Raw genomic sequence first — 15312 nt, 5'->3', positions numbered from 1 at the left:
TTATAGTGACTTTGGTATTTTTATAAGAACAGCATGCACTTTCGTCCAGAACAGTGACATTTGGTGCAGTGGAACTGCTGATGATGGCCAGAACCAAACTCCTCAAACCTGAACGGCACACTCATAGTGACTTTGGTATTTTTGTAAGAAAAACATGCATTTAAGTTCAGAACAGTGACATTTATTTAGTTATGTTTGTTAAGCATATGTTTTGAAGTCAATGTTTGTCAAGCTTCGATTTCTTATAATATAATCGGATTCATGAGGAATTGAGGAAACTCCTCAAACCTTAACGTTATACGTATATTCATTTGTGTTGCCATCTAATAATTAAAGCATTAGGTAAAAGCAGTTTTAAAAAATACTTACACATTTCTACATAATCCAACATTCGCAAGTAGCTTTCACCAGAACCCAAAAGGCGACGGTTTTTTTTTCTTAAAATTATTTTTAAACTATTTTTTATTATTATTATTTATTTATTAACACACAAATAAACAGTTTACATTAGAATAGTGTCCCACAAAACAGTTTTCACGGTTTGACTGTGGGATCGAGCAGTCTCTACTCTCTTACATTATCACTATTATCATGTATATATATAATCAACATATAACTATATAATAACTCGTAATTATAATTCAAACTAATAACTAATAATTCAAACGCGCTCACACAATTTCAAGAGATTTGGTAACTCCTTGCAGCGGCTTTGAGTTTATTTCTTTTAAGTCCGAATTACGCTTGACCACCGCTTGTCTGTAGATTTTTAATAGGTTTTTCTGTAATCTATAGATTGAAGGCTATCTCGTGTGAAGGATGGTAATTTTTTGCCTATTTTCTTTACTTGAAAGTTACTTGACTACAAATTATTTAAAAAAATATTTTTGATATACCTACTTATAAAAAGCTCTTTCATTTGATATGTATAAGTTAATGTAACACAATATATTTCAAAAAAACCAGGGGCGGCTCACTCCGCGATTCTATCGCCGCGCTACAAGTATATCCTGGCGGCCGCGAGTTCGCGGCCTACTCAGGGGTGGCGTGCGTTCTCACGGAACGCACGTTCGCACTTTCTATTGTTACTTTACGTCGCGAGTTTTTTTAAGGTTCATATGCGATGTCCGCGTGTGGAATGACTAATAATACTTAGTTAAATAGACATCATGAATAAAATTAATACCATAGGACATTCTTACACAGATCTACTAGTGATTAAGTCCCACGGAAAAGTTCAATAAGGCTTGTAATGTTGGAACTTGAACAAAAATATATAAATACAGTATATACCCAGAAAGTAGCCAAGACTTGAATATAATAGTATAAAATTTTATGTGAGTATTAATTCATTTTAATCCATAGGTAACCCTACGGCCGGACGCCGCGCACGTGCGGCTCGTTTCTTTGTAAGAATTTTGTAGGTATTTAAAAAGGCGGCATTTCGTGAACATCAAAGCAGTGGGCCTTCTGTACTTGTACTATTATATATTCTGTGAAAAAACTTTGATTTTTAATTTTCACTTTTACCCTCCAAAAGTGGTCCCTACAATTAAATTTTCTTAATTTAAATTACATGTCCGTCTTTGGGTCACAAGTTAACATATGTGTGCAAAATTTCAAATTTCATATATGTTAATATTTGTCGGGTAACTCAGATTCACCGTGTATCTATAGTTCTGGGTGTCAGGCAGATAACATTGTTAGGTCAAGGGCAAAGCGGCAGGGCTAGGCCCGAACGAAAAAACTCTAAGATTTAGGATGGTGGAAATTTGAAATACTTAATTACTTTGTGTGGATTCGAGTTTTGATTGTGCGTGGTTCTATCCAAGAGCCTGTATACCTAAGTCTAATACTTAAATGAGAATGTACGTCTACGAAGCTACGTGAGTCCTAAAATTAACCTACAGAAATTAAATTCTTTTAAACATTTCGCAAACTTCATTTACCGCCTGCAAAAGTTTTATTTTGGCAAGCAATTATTGCAAATAGGTGACGTAGATACGAAGTAGTATAGTTGACGTGCGGTGGACTCTAGTGAGTACGCTGGGTGTTTGCGTCGCCGGCATCGTACCCATCGTAGGTCGTGACGCGGCGCGAGTGACGTCACTGCGAGGGTGGAGGGCGCTCGGCCGCCGCCAGGGCAAGGGTACTTGTAGCCATCCCCTAGTGAAAGTCGACTCGACGACGTCAGTACGGCCCGCTTCGCGAACCGATTCACACGCGTTGCTTTTCGGTACCACTATGTGCTTCGTACTAAATAACCTGAAATTATCACATCTTCTCGCCATATTAACAAGAAAATATTACTGAAAAGTTGAATACAAACCGTCGCACGCCTTATTCAAGTTCTAAGTAAGTTAACTTTTTACTATTTTACCTAATGAAACGTGTTCTTAAATCCATTTTCGAACCGGTAAATATTTGTTTTATTGTATATCTATACTATTCGCGTATAAAAAGCTTAAACCAATAGGTAAAGTTACGTTTATTTCTCAAAAAACGAAACATTTTTTAAACTTGTACTTAGACGTCGACAAGAAAAGTTATTTAGATAGAGTTACTTATTAAAATAAATATTTCATAAAATAAGTTTTGTGTGTACACATGCTGAAATATAACAAGAGATGTATTGTGTCCTGTTACCCGTGTGTATATATAGTGTGTCAGCCTTATACGGGCGATAAATTAAACCGAACATATAATTCATTAATCTAGTGTTATCAATTTTATCATTAATTAAGAGTTGTTTTTGGTTTTGTCTTAAATTTCACTCTATAATATATTTTTTTCAATTTTCTCAGCATCAATGTAATTACCTACTATAAACATGGTTCCGATAAAATTCAATAACAGCTGTCAACGAGCGTTTAACGCGTGTGTTTGCATTACATTGCGGGCCGAATTATTTTGTATGGACAAAATATTTATTTCAATTTTAAGTAAAAGTTAGCTATAATTACATTTCTTATATCCTATACTAACCATCGTTAAGAGATTTGCCCGTGTTAGTTTTACACGCTGTAGACATAAGTATGTAAGTGTTCATGTTTTTATAAGCGAATGCGAATTTTAAACAAAATTATATATTGAATTTTATACAACAAGACATCGAAACTAAATTATCGGTAGATCGGTTCTGACCGTGGCCTATATACATGACGAAAACTAACGTTTCATCTTATACTTACAGAATCCCGGGCTTCTAGAATAAAAAGACGTTTAAAACAATTAGTACTTTTTAATTAAACGAAAAAGAAGTATTTTGTTTTGTAAAGGAGGAAGAACTTTACCTAGCTGGGTGGAAATGGGGACTACGTCTCCTGTAACCCAAAATTTTTATTTACAATCTAATTTCAGCATCGATGCATGAACGCAGCTAAAAATAACTGGGGTTCGCGCGCTCAAGCCCGCCCGCGGCCGGCTCGCGTTTTCACTCACTACACTATTTCTGTCTATAAGAAGGAATTACATGTTGATTTGCAAAGTAAACTCTGTGGATGAACCTTTGTAAGACAATGAAAAAAGTGCGTAAAAAGGAGAGTGTCGCGACGCGGTCGTGAATTGATAGTGGCTTAGTGTATAATGTTTACTGACTCGCCAGGGTAAAACTTGATAGGTGAGTGCGTACAGATCACTGAGTTCCGGAAATAAGAATTGATGGGCCGTGATGATTTACATGGTAAAATATGCCAATTCTTTATAATGAACCGAGAAAGAAGTCAAAAACATCAGAATCACATATTTCCTACCTATTAACTAGCTTTAGCATATTAAACAATCATTCTCGTGTAGTAAACGAGGAACTAGGTAATTAGGTATATACCTACTAGGTAAGGATATTCCTAATTTTAAGATCAAAGTACTTTATCTAAGTGCCTATCTGGTCTATCTCCAACTCTATTGCTCTTGAAATTTCAAACAAACATGGTCTCATTGTGCATTTTTCAGTATTTGCGGTTATTTCCTTAAAATAAGTAGATACTATATTTTATGTGGCTTTATTATAAACACATAGCAAGCGCCAGCGAAAGTATTTGGCATACCGTTTCACTTAACTTGAATAAATAATTATAAGTCATTATAACATACAATATTTGGAATATAGACTCGAAGTTATATTATAAAATCAAATATCATGGACCTACATCACAGTATAATAAAGAGTACTATCATATAGTATGGCCACTCCCGCTCCCCGCTGAAAGTGCCACCCACCCCCTCTCGGTTACCTCACAGTTACCGCCTGTCAAAAACACGAACAGTCGGCCTGTCATATCTCACTCATACAAGCATGGTACAGAGCTTCGCCTACACGAGCTTAGACTGTGTGCTAGGAACGCGCCTCTTTCATATATTTGATCGCCAGTGTCCGCGGTGTGCCTACATGCACCTACTAGTACACATATTTTATGCTAAAGCTGGAAGGTGGAAATGAAAAATAAATTAATTTTTCATAGTGTTGGTGTGGTGAAAAACTTTGTGTTTAACTCAGGCGGCGACAACATTTGTTTAACTCGCTACGCTCGCGGTTCTATATTGCGATTTTTCGCTTGCCCGGGCATGAATATTGGCACGTGCGGTTAAATAACAGCTTTTCCCCCTTGTAAAACAAATAACTATTATCGATAAATCAAAAATCATGTTTCGGGACGACATCGTCTAGCATAACTTTGCGCTCTACGCTACGTGTATATTGTATACTTGACGTAATAAGCGACTTTCAAAAATTTTACTTCTAAGGAAATAAAAAAATGAAAGTTTATATGTGGTGCAAGATTAATTTTAAGCTATGAATTTTATTTACACTGCATAAGTACATGTGTATTTTATTATAAATTTAAAGAAGAAAAGTAAATTAAACTTTTTTTTCGGTCGTCGAACAAGGTGGTTTAAAATTAGTTTTAAGATCGATCCTTTTTAATTTGTGGGCGAGGGACCTCACACTATGTATAAAGGCACTATGTGTATGTTGCATATAATGTCAAATCCCTCGCATACTACAAAAGTTATTTAAGCATTTATATATGTTCAGTTAAAATGAGGTGGAAAGTATAAGTGTATATGTTGTGTACACACGTAAAGTATTCTAAACTTTTTATAACGGCATACATGTATTTGAAGAGTGCCAAAAATGTATTCGTGTCTGAAAATTCAGCATCTCCGACATGGGTTATAACGGGGTTGATGATGTTCGTATTGAGTACAAATGTTTAAACTTCCTAAACTTGTAATTCTAAAGTTCGTCACTTAGGTATGTTACCATGTTTTGTAGGAGAAAGGAAATTCGTTTAGTTATATACCGTTGTAACATTGATTGTTTACTTCTTTGAATTGAATATTTAATTTATAATGCACTGTACCAATTTGTTTTTTTCTTGTTTACGTTATTTATAATATAAAATTCAATTCGTTATTCAAGTTTTTAGCTTTTATAGACCCGGAATATTTCAATTCTACTAATGCTCATATCGAAACTTTAAGTCGGTCTGGCGGATGGTTGGGTCCATCCGATTGGTCTGGCTGCTTACAAATGGTCTAGTTACAGGTCCCTGCGTATCATATATCAAAATCAGGCTTGAGAAAATGAGGTAAGTTAGAGTCGTTTTTTGCCAACTTTGTCGCGTCTGGTAAAAGTTATATTTATAATAAAATACACATGTACTTACGCAGTGGAAATAAAATTTATAGCTAAAAATTAATCTTGCAGCACATATAAACTTTCATTTTTTTATTTCCTTAGAAGTAAAATTTTTGAAAGTCGCTTATTACGTCAAGTATACAATATACACGTAGCTTAATGTAGAAAATTCAAGTTTTTAGCTTTTATAGACCCAGAATATTTCAATTCTACTAATGCTCATATCGAATCTTTAAGTCGGTCTGGCGGATGGTTGGGTCCATCCGATTGGTCTGGCTGCTTACAAACGGTCTGGTTACAGGTCCCTGCGTATCATATACCAAAATCAGGCTTGAGAAAATGAGGTAAGTTAGAGTCGTTTTTTGCCAACTTTGTCGCGTCTGGTAAAAGTTATATTTATAATAAAATACACATGTACGAGGTGCGGTCCAAATGTCTCCGGCCCGACAAATATGGCGGAAGAGTTTAAAAAAAGTATGGATATCATTGTGTTCGTCATTTATTCCACTTTTTGGTGTATAGTTTCTTTAGGTGTCTGTTGGCTGTAGGTTTTTTTACGGTGTTTAGTGCTAGGTTAGTGCCCAAACTTTTATCGTGCTTACAGCGAGATGAGTGAAAAACCGTGAGTTCATGAAACTTGAGACCAGCATAGACACCGCGTAGCGAGTTTTTTGAATGCAATTGCTACTGTAGATGAAACCATGGTTATGTAAGACGATACTCTGTACAAAAGAAAATTAATGGAGTGACAACGTCATGGTGAAAAGGCGCCTAGAACAACCTCTGTCACAAAATGCACGAAAAAAGATAAAGGCTACGGTATTCTAGGGTTGTCACGAAATTCTAACGATTTACATAAAAGAAGGGTAGACTACGGTAAATAGCAGATGCTACGCAATATTTTTTGGCCAATTACGATAGCAGATTATGCAGAATAGTCTTTAAAAACTTAGCAGAGGCACAAGGGCATCTCCGCGACAATTTCCCCGTTCACGCTGCTTCATTTTACAAGGTTGCTATGACGAAATGTGTCTTCAAAAATATTCGGCACCTACCTTATATTCGAGACGTGACCCCAAGTGATTATTATTTGTTCTAAAAACTTAAGGTAGACTGAAGTAGAAAAAAATCTTCGTTTGACGAAGTGACCCGTGCGGTTTAGGGCGATTTTGAGGACAAAAATCTTTATTATTTTTATTAGGTGATGGAGAAGCTTATAAAGAGATTTGAAAAGTGCGTTGTGACAGAGGAAGACTATATTAAAAAATAAAAATAAAATTGTAAAGATATGTAAGCCCTTTCTTTGTTAGGCCGGAAACTTTTGGACCGCACCTCGTACTTACGCAGTGGAAATAAAATTCATAGCTAAAAATTAATCTTGCACCACATATAAACTTTCATTTTTAGGGTTCCGTAGTCAACTAGGAACCCTTATAGTTTCGCCATGTCTGTCTGTCCGTCCGTCCGTCCGTCCGTCCGTCCGTCCGTCCGTCCGCGGATAATCTCAGTAACCGTTAGCACTAGAAAGCTGAAATTTGGTACCAATATGTATTTAAATCACGCCGACAAAGTGCAAAAATAAAAAATGGAAAAAAATGTTTTATTAGGGTACCCCCCCTACATGTAAAGTGGGGGCTGATATTTTTTTTCATTCTAAACCCAACGTGTGATATATTGCTGGATAGGTATTTAAAAATGAATAAGGGTTTACTAAGATCGTTTTTTGATAATATTAATATTTTCGGAAATAATCGCTCCTAAAGAAAAAAAAAGTGCGTCCCCCCCCCTCTAACTTTTGAACCATATGTTTAAAAAATATGAAAAAAATCACAAAAGTAGAACTTTATAAAGACTTTCTAGGAAAATTGTTTTGAACTTGATAGGTTCAGTAGTTTTTGAGAAAAATACGGAAAACTACGGAACCCTACACTGAGCGTGGCCCGACACGCTCTTGGCCGGTTTTTTATTTCCTTAGAAGTAAAATTTTTGAAAGTCGCTTATTACGTCAAGTATACAATATACACGTAGCTTAATGTAGAAAATTCAAGTTTTTAGCTTTTATAGACCCAGAATATTTCAATTCTACTAATGCTCATATCGAATCTTTAAGTCGGTCTGGCGGATGGTTGGGTCCATCCGATTGGTCTGGCTGCTTACAAACGGTCTGGTTACAGGTCCCTGCGTATCATATACCAAAATCAGGCTTGAGAAAATGAGGTAAGTTAGAGTCGTTTTTTGCCAACTTTGTCGCGTCTGGTAAAAGTTATATTTATAATAAAATACACATGTACTTACGCAGTGTAAATAAAATTCATAGCTTAAAATTAATCTTGCACCACATATAAACTTTCATTTTTTTATTTCCTTAGAAGTAAAATTTTTGAAAGTCGCTTATTACGTCAAGTATACAATATACACGTAGCTTAATGTAGAAAATTCAAGTTTTTAGCTTTTATAGACCCGGAATATTTCAATTCTACTAATGCTCATATCGAAACTTTAAGTCGGTCTGGCGGATGGTTGGGTCCATCCGATTGGTCTGGCTGCTTACAAACGGTCTAGTTACAGGTCCCTGCGTATCATATATCAAAATCAGGCTTGAGAAAATGAGGTAAGTTAGAGTCGTTTTTTGCCAACTTTGTCGCGTCTGGTAAAAGTTATATTTATAATAAAATACACATGTACTTACGCAGTGTAAATAAAATTCATAGCTTAAAATTAATCTTGCACCACATATAAACTTTCATTTTTTTATTTCCTTAGAAGTAAAATTTTTGAAAGTCGCTTATTACGTCAAGTATACAATACACACGTAGCTTAATGTAGAAAATTCAAGTTTTTAGCTTTTATAGACCCGGAATATTTCAATTTTACTAATGCTCATATCGAAACTTTAAGTCGGTCTGGCGGATGGTTGGGTCCATCCGATTGGTCTGGCTGCTTACAAACGGTCTAGTTATAGGTCCCTGCGTATCATATATCAAAATCAGGCTTGAGAAAATGAGGTAAGTTAGAGTCGTTTTTTGCCAACTTTGTCGCGTCTGGTAAAAGTTATGGGCGGCGGAAACGGTCTGGCATTGATGATAACCAATTTCTAACAACGTGCATAATAAAACACATATATAAAAATCAGCCTTGAGAATTTAAGGAAAGTAAGCACTTTTTTTTTTCACCTTCATCACTTGATAGCAAAAAATTGGCCGATGGGCCGAACTAGAAAATATGCACACATTAAACGCCGATGTGAACTCTACATTGTCCCAAAGTTTCATCCTTGAGAATTTGAGGAAGGTCTGGCGGGCCTGGGCTCTTGATCTATTAGACTGTGTGCTAGTAACGCGCCTCTTTCATACATTTGATCGCCAGTGTCCGAGGTGTGACTCGGGCGTGAGAACGCAAGTTGTGCATTAGCAAACGTGGTTATTCCCATGCGTTATTTAAGTTGGATTAGATTATGTATTAACTAACACTATACCCAATCACACATAGACGGTGTGTGTTCCCATTCAAAGAGTTGAGTTTGTAAGAACTCAAGTATTTTAAGTCTAGGCACAGAATATATAATAGTACAAGTACAGAAGGCTCACTCCTTTGATGTTCACAAAACGCCGCCATTCTAAATTCTTACCTACATTAACAAACGGACCGCACGCGTGCAGACGACATTGAATTCTATTGCGCCGCGCGAAGGTCGTCGCCACTGAATGGGCCGCGAACTCGCGGCCGCCGGCATGTACTTGTAGCGCGGCGAAAGGATCGCGGAGTGAGCCGCCCCTGGTCTAGGTATAGTATGAATTTTCTGAGATGCACTTTTCGCTTTTGCCCTAATCTGTTAAACAAAGGCCTTCGTTTCTATTATTCGCTGCGGTTATCTCCCGTTTAAACGGCACGTGCTATAGTCTCAGTGTAGTTAAAAAGCAACTATCATGATAGCAATAAGGTTCAAAGGGCTTTTGTCATCTTCAAAAAAAGTTACCTGCACACTGCAAACAGTTTAATAAATTTGAACCTTATTGCTATCATGATAGTTGCTTTTTAACTACACTGAGACTTTAGCACGTGCTGTGGAAACGGGAGCTAAACACCGCGAATAATAGAAACAAAGGCCTTTGTTTAACAGATTAGGGCAAAATCGAAAAGTTCATCTCAGAAAATTCATACTATAAGTACCTCTGCACTTAGTCCCTAGTCGGATCCTATATATTGAGAATATTTTAGTGCAAATTTAAAGGAATTCTTCAAATAGATAAAAACTTCGTCAATATTTTACTAAGTTTTATCCAGCAGGCATAGCACACTACATAGTCACATCTCGGACACTGGCGATCAAATTTAATATATGAAAGAGGCGCATTCCTAGCACCTGTTCACTTCCACAGGGCAGTGTGCTGGGAAGTACCCTATTTATAGCTTACATAAACGACTTGCCCAAAATACTGAACACAAATGTCAATTGCGTTATGTTTGCGGACGATATTTCCCTGCTACTCAATAGTACAGATAGCATTGAATGCAACAAACTGCTCTGCGACACCTTTCTTACAGTTCAAAAGTGGCTCGAGGATCACAATTTAGAAATAAACCTCCAAAAAACAAAGATAATTCAGTTCAAACCCATCCAAAAAAAGCCACTAAAATTACAATTAAAAGTAAACAATAATGAAATAGAAGAGGTTAATGAATTCAATCTACTAGGAATCACGATAGACTCCAGTCTAAACTGGAAAACACACATTCAAAATACCAAAACAAAAATAGCTAGATATACATACGCACTAAGCATACTTAAATCTAACGCTAGTCTTGAAGCCGCGTTGTCTGTATATTTTTCGTATATTTATTCGAGCCTCCGTTACGGTGTCGTTCTGTGGGGAACCAGTGTAGACTCGCAACAACTTTTCATCATGCAAAAGAAATGTATCCGCATATTAGCCAACATTCACATCCCTAATAGCGCTCGCCCTCATTTTATTAATTTTAAGCTTCTAACGCTACCCTCAATATTTATATTGGAAGCGGCAATCTTTGTTCGAAAACACCCACATCTATTTCCCATAAAACCAGAAACAGCAAAAACTAGAAGCCAATATAGAAACAAATTATTTTTACCAAAATCAAATTTAGCCATATTTAAAAATGGACCACAATGTAACATTATTTCCATATATAATAATATTCCAGACAGTATTAAGCTAGTAGCAACTGACAAATTATTTAAAAATAAATTAAAAGACATGTTAATTAATAAATGTTATTATTCAATTGAACAGTTTCTAAATGATGATGAGCTATAATAGTAAAATAATGCAATAATAATAATAATTTAATAATAATTTAATGTTACAATTTATAAATATGATTGCACGAATTTTAGTTAATTCAATTTCAAAACGTATGCACGGAATGTTATGTACCTAATATTTATACCGAAATTTTAATCTTTTATTATTGCAATGATTACATCTTATTTTTATTTTTAATATTCATGAATTCTGTTAGATATTAAGTTAGATATAATAAGTATTGTGTGCCCTAACAGGGTGTCATGAATTGCCGACTTATACCTGTAACACCTTATTATGTAAATATGTTCATGGCTATGCAATAAATGAAATATGAAATATGAAATATGAAACATTCTAAGCTCGTGTAGGTGAACGCGTACCATGCTTGTATGAGTGAAATATGACAGGCCGACTGTTCGCGTTTTTGACAGGCGGTAACTGTGAGGTAACCGAGAGGGGGTGGGCGGTACTTTCAGTGGGGAGCGGGAGTGGCCATACTGTACGATAGTACTATTTATTATACTGTGACATAGTTGAATAAACTTTATTGCATCGGTGCGTCCCTATCGCATTTACAGATAGTGCGAAAAGGACTGCCTGACGTTATATCGTTTATCACGCGACCTTGCTTGCGTGCCAGAAGTAACACAAAGAAAAAGGGTACTTATCAGTAACTTGTGCAAAATGTGCATTTATCTGGCGAGTTGAAAAAATTGCCATACAGAAAAAACTCACATTTCAGCGAACACCGCACTAGGCAATTCCGGAAATGTTTGTACATTTGTCTTTTACCTTTGTCCTCTGTAGTTTAAAACCTATAATTAATTCTGAGATGGTTAAATATTTACTCTTATGAACTTAACCGAAACAATATTTTGTTCTAATAATAAAATAAATAACTGTATATTGTATAAATCAAAACGCATACATTAATTTATAAAAAATAATTTTCAAAATTTGGTAGATTTCATTTGTATGAAAACACCCATGTCCCATTTTGGATTTGCCTACTTCATCGTCCATTTTCCATAACTTTATGGAATAATTTGTTCAGATTTTTTTGTTTAATAAGAACGAATCACCTAACTAATTCATTATTTTGTGGGCTGAGATTTATTTGTTAATAAAATATATTTTATATTTAAACTTTTAGTTTGTCCCATAATACTTTCCTTTTTGATTCCGGTTTTTGTTACCGTATTTTTGTCCATTAAAAAAACATTTTTTACTAAACTTAGTAGATTTTTTAATCTAAGCTGGTAACCCTGGCACTGTGGCGGCCATTTTTTCCGCGTTGACAGTCATTCAAAGCGAGCTACGAACCGTCGACGCACCTGTTACCGAAAAACTCTGGTAAGTACTGTTATTTCTTTTGTTTTGCTTAAATATTATATTATAGCCATATTGTGAGACTCATATAATTCAACTCATTATTCAGATTAGCCGTTCAATTTGCTTACAGAAATTTTCAAATGTATTAAGGATCTCATTGTTACTTCCTTTTTCGTTACTTTTGAATAGTAACGTATGGCCAGGAACTCAGAGTAACAAAAAAGGATTTTTAAGGCGTGGTGTACACTATTCAAAAACGTATACGTATTTATCTCAAATATTAAATTTAAATTAGTTTTGATTTTTGTATATTATATGTATAATGTGTATATCGTTACATTCACATGTGCCTACACTACCTACGCTTAGCACTATTAAAGCTACCTACTTATTTTTTCTTAGGAACCCATTTTATAATAAATAAATAATTATATTCAATTCATAGATGATCTAATTACATGGGGTCTTTTTAATAAAAAATGCAGTTACATACGTACTGAAGTATATGTCTTTTTTAACAATTTAGACTGAGAACTGTATTAATGTAGAGGCAGCGTATTATAACACGTTTAGAGCTCTTGACGCCTTTCAGCTCAAAATTAATTTGCCAAATCCTATGAACCAACTAGGGAACAAATTAAATTAGGTATTTTATTAATTTGTTGTTTCAAGTAGTCACACTACTTTGTATTAATTCGCGAAGCAGGCGGGCGCGAAGCTGCGGATGCTGAAGACCTGGGTTCGATTTCCCGTTCGGCCACAAGAGGGTTTGGTCGTTTTTTCTTTCGTGTAATAAACATATGAAGTTTTGTTTTTATTAATGGGTAACACACTTCATTTAACACGTTCGACGCCGGCAGCGTTTCACTAAGCCCTTTAGCTATGCCGGGCGTAATTATCGTAGTCACATATTTGTGTTACTGGCATAGGAATAACATGGTCACAAGGTATGTGTCAACTGGCATAGTTGACAGGTAAATTACTAAAATGCGATTATTTTTATTTCGCGGCGTCAGTCATCTCTCTGAGTCATGTAAAGTATTAGGGAACACACAATGAAACCACCTCAGCTGATTATAGACTGATTTATTATTTTCGCTTGCATGCCGTTACCGCCTACCCTACATACAAATCTACCCACATAGTAATATGTGACAACTCCCCTTTGAAAAAAGAAAACAAAAATATAGTAAGTTTACCCATGCAAATTACACACATTTTCCTTCCTTACAAAAAATATTTCTTTGATAAATTTCTTACCCAATTAATTTAACAATTTTACCATTTATATATGTAATTATTTAATTTTCTATTTTCATCTAGATAAGAATAAACTTACGCATGCAAGTGTATCTAATATCTAGTATATATTGATCTCATTTTTGTTTTTATCTTACATTCATAACATCACAAGCATAATTATTTAATTACATTATATGAATACATGCATTTTGCAATTAATTACATAATTCACTTATTTACCGTACCTATTACATGACATAGACAGGTTTTTTATTTTTAAACTATTTAATTTATTTATGACAATTATATAAACATTGTATATAATGTGCGTTCATTAAGGAGATTTATGTATTATATTTATAACATCCATTCATATTTTTATTGTTTACAATCTGGGAAGGTAAGTTAAGGTAACTGTCCCATATTACGGGAACTTAAGACGTTTCCTACTTTGAGTAAGGATTGTAAAAAAAATGCGAAGTTTCTAGTCGTGTTAATTATTTTATTTTAAGGATAAGTCTTCTACGATGGATTTAAGAAACTATTTTCCATCGTAACTTCTAATTTAGAGAAATTACCGTTGTTTTACTTAACCCTTAGTTTGCCCATTATTCCGGGATACAATTTTGGTATGGCTTCAATTCCGGGAGTCGTTGTACGTAATTACGGGATACCTTTAAAGTCGACGTTCTTTAAGCATAATGTAAGAAAATGAATTAAAAATGTTGTTTACATAAATATATAAATGCACATATCGTTTTAATAGATGCTTATACAGAGTGTATTTTTTATAATTGGCAATGTTTTGATGGGTTGGGGTGGGATGGGAAACTGATATTTTACGGTATAACGATTGTATGATATAATGACAGGGTGTTATAAGTTTTACTGTCTGTCTGTCTAAGGCATTGCTTACGAATGGATGAACCGATTTAGATTAGTTTTTTTCGTTTGAAAGCTGAATTAGTCGAGAGTGTTCTTAGCCATGTTTGATGAAAAACACTTCACAATGTCGGGGTTTATTTTTTCAAAATTTAATTTCAATCCAGAAGCTATTGCCGGTTATAAAAATTGCAAGGTACTCGTGAAAATTGCAGTTTTTTGTTACTGGTGATCACTGAGCTACACCGTATACATATATGGTGGTGATACGTTATTCAAGTATGTATATATAAATAAATAGTACTCAATAAATATTATAGGCCGCTCTTACACAGATTGACTGTCCGACGAATTTGTACTATTTTATATTTATATAGCTTTCTAATAGTACTAATAATGATAGAGCTAAATTGTAGACGGACAGACTGACTGACGGACAAACCAATGTGCGGTATAAAGATTTTTAGCTAACTAAGGAAGTTTAAAAACATAATAATAGTCGGGTCTCTATACATTATTTTGTGTTTTTATATTTTTATATGCTTTATATGGGCATACCGGAATAAGATACACTCATATAAAGTCGTGTACTTAATTACGGCAGTCAAAACGAAGGCTATATTAAAAGACAAACAAGATTTTATTCTTAGTACATTGGAAGATTATATAACAATTATACTCAAAACATCGAAATAAGTAACCTTTGTGCTTTAATTTTATGAAATAAAACAAATTTAATGTCGATGCCACACTCCAATATTTCGCACGTATTACTCAACGAGTATACATTTCGTACTCAATTATGAGTCTAAAATCTAAAAAATATATGTGCCGTAATTATGTCACTATAAATCTGAAATCTTTACTCAATATATTTACATCAAATATATAAATATACTTCACCGCAAATAGTAATAAAACATAAAAACA

The 15312-nt window shown here is 34.7% G+C and overlaps 1 protein-coding gene across 5 annotated transcripts in view; it reads left to right on the top strand.

The window, feature by feature from the left end:
- Positions 1–2212: 2212 nt before the first annotated feature.
- LOC125240619 overlaps positions 2213–15312 on the top strand; it is a 39388-nt gene continuing 26288 nt past the window's right edge. For 2 of the 5 annotated variants that reach the window (XM_048148583.1, XM_048148586.1), the window contains exon 1: positions 3413–3619. The gene's annotated coding sequence lies outside the window, so the exon portion shown is untranslated. Of the gene's footprint in view, positions 2356–3412; positions 3620–11932; positions 12280–15312 lie in introns of those variants that run through there. The other 3 variants (XM_048148584.1, XM_048148587.1, XM_048148585.1) reach the window with 3 other exon arrangements.

This window comes from Leguminivora glycinivorella, chromosome Z (genome assembly GCF_023078275.1).
Source record: "Leguminivora glycinivorella isolate SPB_JAAS2020 chromosome Z, LegGlyc_1.1, whole genome shotgun sequence".
NCBI classification, from domain to species: domain Eukaryota; kingdom Metazoa; phylum Arthropoda; class Insecta; order Lepidoptera; family Tortricidae; genus Leguminivora; species Leguminivora glycinivorella.
Note: the sequence above shows the minus strand (reverse complement) of the source record. Positions and strands in the feature narration are given on the sequence as shown.